The sequence below is a fragment of the Miscanthus floridulus genome, chromosome 9 (assembly GCF_019320115.1).
Source record: "Miscanthus floridulus cultivar M001 chromosome 9, ASM1932011v1, whole genome shotgun sequence".
NCBI lineage: Eukaryota > Viridiplantae > Streptophyta > Magnoliopsida > Poales > Poaceae > Miscanthus > Miscanthus floridulus.
This window is the reverse complement of record NC_089588.1, coordinates 5,924,248-5,930,025: the sequence shown is the minus strand read 5'-3', so window position 1 is coordinate 5,930,025 and position 5,778 is coordinate 5,924,248. Positions and strand designations below refer to the sequence as shown.

Sequence of the window (5,778 nt, the reverse complement as noted above, 5' to 3'; positions counted from 1 at the left end):
AAGTTATAAAAACTCGATCCGCGGGGGGACGATGTCCCACTGGGTATTTCACTAAGAAGGAGATCTTCTCACGCAGATCGAGAAAATCCCCGAACCCCGGCCCCACCCATATATAGCGGCACCGCATCCCTGTGAGACGGGACGGTCACAGGCCTGTACTTTGACGTGGGACAGACGAGGGGATTTTTTTTACCCTCAGGCCTGAAATTCGCCCCCGAGGGGGATCGAACTCAGGACCTGAGGGGTGCCTCAGGGAGCTCCGACCATCTGGTCTAGAAGCCCTTTGGCCTCAGACAAGTTATACAAGGTTAAACCCAATAAATCTTGCTTTCTAATCTGAGGACATGAGCCATGGACGCTACGGTAAAATGATAGGTTGAGCCATTGAGATCACAGAGATGTAAAAGGTCCAAAACACTGTATCTGCCCATCCATTACAAATTCACAGTGCTTGAAAGTTGAAAGCATAATGTTATGTAACATACTCGAATTGATTCTAACATGAGGGACCAACTTAAAAATTGCTCCATTCAGCGTGCTGTCCCAGTCCTCTAAATTATGACTATGGTCCATGGGGGCCCTCGGACAGTTGGCCAAACAGATTTGCATTACTCCTTGTGTCCTTGTTACATTGCTTTCCTTGGTCTCAGTTGATTAGCTCACCAGGAAGGTCACAACTCACAAGCTAGCAGAAGCTCCCAATCTCAAGTGCTCTCATCCCTGGCTATCTAGATCTGGGCTCAAGCTTTGGTGTGCGTACATTGCAGAGGAGAAAAGAAAGGCCACATTTGGAGATGGCACGAATAAATGCAGTACATCTTAGCTCCACAAAGATCTGATCCGCCTACTTGGCATTGGAAACCAAACTGAAGAATACTTTATTTGTCCGAGGTCCAGGTATTTTATATTGTTTCCTTTACCAAGAATATGTTATTATATTGTTTTGTTCATTGCTCCTGCTACGTTTGTCCATTTGGATTTTGTCTTCTACGCTTTCTGCTGTCAACGGTAATCATTTGGAGTTCTGGACAATAACTTGGCCTTTGACTTCTCAGGAACTGAAGGTTGAATGCTCCGAAGTCACAGATCATACCAACTACAAAGACGCTCTCTTTAGTGCTTGACTCTGTGGTATGCTAACCTTAACATCATTACATAGTTTGTCCCCTTTCATGTTATGTTATCTATTTCATTTTGCTGCACTTCGAGTATAAAGAGTTTGCTTAATCAAAGGCTTATCATGTATTTGAAGGAAAACAATATTTATTTTCTATTTTTTGTATGCAGCATATAAAATATATATGATCTTATATGTTCGTGATTCCCTCACAAATATATTTCTTCTTTTTTGCTTCCTTATGTTAGGAACCAGAAGGCTGGTTAAATCTATCTGCAAAGAGGCAGCAGAGGTCGTAGGCTTGACTGTTTACCACAGGTAGATAATATTATCGACTACTGATTAATCCGATGCTATCATGTAACTGTTTCAATTAGTCATACTTCAGGACAGCAAAAAGAAGAAACAAATAATATGGTCAGCAAAAGCAAACACTATAGATCCAAGCAATTGAAACTTGTAGCTACGTTGAATGTAATAAAAAAATATATATACCATTGTTCAGCTGTCTACTTTTCCATAATTTCTGTTGTTCTAACTGGTCACAGTAAATTTCGTTATATAGGGTTTAATTTGGGCAAAAGAGCCGCCTTAAACTATGGAAGCTGCTGTAGCATCTGGAATATTGAAGATTGTTGGCAACAAGTTAGTTCCACAGCTAATGATGGAGTACAGCTCCATAGTGGGAGTGAAAAAAGATCTCTAAGAGCTCCATGGTCAAGTTGTGGAGATCAACAGTTGGTTGGAAAGTGTAGGAGATAAAGCTGTGGGGAATGATCCATCATTTTCTTGGCTCAAACAATTGAAAAATATTGCTTACGATGTTGATGATATTGTCGATGAATTCCAGCTGAAGGCTGAAAAACATGAAGCTACTGCTAGTGGTGGTATTGTGTCCAAATATCTATGCACAAAACCAAAATCAATTATATTTCAGTGCAAGGCTGCTAGCAAGATCAAGGCAATCAAGACGGAATTTGCTGGATTTGTGAAACAAAGAAAAGATTTTAGCACAATAACAAATAGTTTACCGGTTGGTCACCCTGTTCCTCATATGAACAAGACAGTTGGGGAGATGCCATTATTGCCCAACATTGATGCAGCATCTGTAGTTGGAAGAGACAAAGTGAAGCATGAGTTAATATCTAAACTTGTAGAAGTGAAAGACCAACAAATAATCAACATAGTTTCCATCATTGGACTTGGTAGCTCAGGGAAAAGTACCTTGGCTAATCTGGTTTTCAATGATGGGAACATTATAGACAAGCATTTTGAAGTTAAATTATGGGTTCATGTATCACAAGAGTTTGATGTTGCAAAGCTTGTTGGGAAGTTGTTTGAAGCTATTGCTGGTGAGAAGTCTGAACAATATCCTTTGCAGCAAATGAGCAAAAAAATATCAGACAACTTGACCGGGAAGAGGTATCTACTTGTATTAGATGATGTTTGGACTAAGGAAAAAATTCTATGGGACCAGTTCATGGTCCATTTGAAGAGTGGTACACCTGGAAGTGCAATTTTACTGACTATGCGCAGTAATGAAGTTGCGGGAACTGTAAGATCAACATACCAATTTGGTTTGCCATTCTTGTCTCTAGGTGACAGCTGGCAACTGTTCCAACAAAGCTTTGGAATGCCTGTGAAGCATTTGGAGTCTGAATTTGTAGAGGTTGGAAAAGAAATCGTGAATAAATGTGGTGGTATGCCACTTGCAATTAAAGTTATTGCAGGCGTCCTCAGTGGCAAGCAACTCATTGGAGAGTGGCAGGCCATGAGAGACAGCAATTTACTCAATGTTGAGGATGAAGAAGCTAGTGTATCAGTATCTGCATGCTTGAGGTTGAGCTATTTCCATTTGCCTTCGCATATGAAATCATGTTTCACAATATGTTCAGTTTTTCCTAAAGGTTACATGATAGATAAAGAACAATTGATTGACCAATGGATTGCTCATGATATGATAACTCCACAAGCTGGTGTTGAGTTCTTGGATATTGGTGACAAGTACTTTAATTCTCTTGTGCAAATGTCTTTTCTTCAAGATGTGGCTGAAAACTGGTATGGAAGAGTCAAATGCAGGATGCATGATTTGGTTCATGATCTTGCCCTGTCCATTTTGGATGACAAAATTTCACCTGTTGTGCCAAAGGAGGCAACCAGTTCCGCCAATAGCTGCAGATACTTCTCTTTGATTGAACGGCCAGAAAATCTGGCACCCAAACATATTTTTAGGAAGGCACGTGCTGTATATATGCCTTGGTCTGGAGATTATACAAATGTCATGGCACTGAATCATGCAAAGCACTTGCGTAGTGTCATGGTGGGCTATCTCGATGAAGAAGGAGCCAACATCATATCTCAGGTTAAATATCTGAAATATCTTTCCATGTCATTATTACGAAGTTGTAAAACGCTTCCTGAGGGTATCTCAGATGTTTGGAGCCTACAAGCACTTCATGTAACACAAAGCTATTCACTTCTCGAGCTACCAAAATCCATTGGTAAGCTGAAAAAGTTGAGAACACTAAACTTGTGAAGGTGTAGAGGACTAAAGTGTTTGCCAGATTCTATTGGTGATTGTGAAATGATTTCAAGCATTGATCTATGCCGTTGCAGTCACCTTACAGGGTTGCCAGAGTCTATTGGTAGAAATAAGAAGCTAACAGTGTTGAGACTAGGTCACACCAACATTGAGAGGCTACCATCAAGTATCACAAAACTGAGAAATCTGGAGTGTTTAGACCTTCAGGGTTGTGGTAAGCTGGTAGAGCTGCCTGAAGGCATCGGCAACATGGTAAATCTCCAAGTTTTGAACCTAAAAGGTTGCAATAAATTGGCAGGAATGCCTGTAGGCATTGGACAGCTCAGTCGGCTACAAAAGTTGGGATTATTTGTTGTGGGTAAGGGGAAAAGTTTGCAGGAATCTCAGGGCTAGCAGATGTATCTAGGATTGGTGGGGAACTAAGAATCAGAGGTATTTCACATGTGATGGACCCGAATGATGCACACATGGCATGCTTGAAACAGAAGACAAATATACAGATGCTGGACCTATGGTGGTGGATGAAATATGATGCAGGTGAGGCGAACACTGAGTTGGAGGAGGCAGTCCTTGATGGTCTGGAACCACCACCTGGGATTAAAGAACTGAGAATTCGTTGGTATCCAGGCAGGCGATATACACGGTAGAAGCAGAATCAAGTTGGTGATGGAGTACAGGGGCCTGCTTCCTTCCCATTTTTGAGGGTGATGAAGCTATATGATTTCCCAAACTTGAAGAATCTACATGGGCTTGTGGAGTTGCCTTGTTTGGAGTTGCTTGAGCTAGAAGGGGTGCCTTCTCTCGAGAGCATAAGTGAGGGCCCATTTCCTTCGCTAGTGAAAAGTTGGAGATGACTGGACTGCCTTGTTTGGGAGAGGTGTGGATGGTAGCAGGGAAGACCATGCCCGTTGGAGGAGAGGGGGGAGGCTGCTGCAATTTCACCCCTCATGCACTGTTCGCTTGGCTGATAAGCAATGGCTAAAAGTACTGTTGACTGATTTATTGTAAGAGAAAAATACTGTTCGTTGGCTGAAAAAATACGGCTTATAAGCCAAGCAAACAGGGCGTGGACAATTCCAAGTTGGTAATCTGCTCACGAAGTTAGAGATATTTCGTTGTCCTAAGTTGGAGATGAAGCCGCAACTTCCTCGGTCCCTGTACCACTTCCAGTTGACAGGCAGTGAGCAGCTGCTGCAGTCACCAGGTCAATGCCAGGGGTCCTCTTCGTCCCCCAGTTTAGCCACCTGAAGAAGCTAGAGCTACGGGATGTGACAGGATTACGATTTGGGCATGGGTGGGAGCTGCTACAACACATGATGGCACTTGAAGTCATTGGATATTATTACTTCTCTGGAGTGCAAACCGAGCTGCCAGAGAGCTTGTGAAGCCTCACATCCCTCCGGTCCTTGGAATTAATGAATGCCCGGGCATCGCATCCTTGCCGCAGGTGGTGGAAAGCCTCGCCTCCCTTGAAAAGCTCTCAGTCAGAGACTGTGTGGGCCTCACATCGTTGGCGCAGGGGATGAAAGGCCTCCTCTCCCTTCGAGAGCTACGGGTCTCTTACTGCCCGGAATGCAATCCTTGCCTGAGGGCATAAAAGGCCACACCGTAGCTGCCCTGATCTGGAGAGGCGGTGCAAGAAAGAAACTTCCATCTTGCCTGTACTCAAGCGAGCTACTGCGAATGAATTTCCTTTGCTACCAGAAATTGTTGAACTGTACTGTTTGTTCTCCATGGAGGCATGCAGCATTCTGCTGTATTAACTGCTTACTCTGCTTTGTCAGACAGACCCTGCGTTTTGATCAGAACATGCAGCGTTTGTTTGATCTCCTTTGCATATGAAGTCTCAGATTTCAGAGCGACAGATGTTTTGTTCTGCTGTTCAGTTAAGGCCTTATCTAGATCCTCCGTCAAAACTTTATACCCTATTCCATTAAATGTTTGGACACATGCATAGAGTATTAAATATATATTAAAAAATAACTAATTACATAGATTGTGGCTGCTTTACAAGACGAATCTTTTAAGCCTAATTAGTTCATAATTCGACAATAAAGTGCTACAGTAACACATGCGCTAATGACGGATTAATTAGGCTTAATAAATTCGTCTCATGGTT

General features: G+C 42.5%; 1 pseudogene; it reads left to right on the top strand.

Moving 5' to 3' along the window:
* Positions 1–492: 492 nt before the first annotated feature.
* LOC136483343 (putative disease resistance protein RGA3) lies at positions 493–5,523 on the top strand (annotated as a pseudogene).
* Positions 5,524–5,778: the final 255 nt, after the last annotated feature.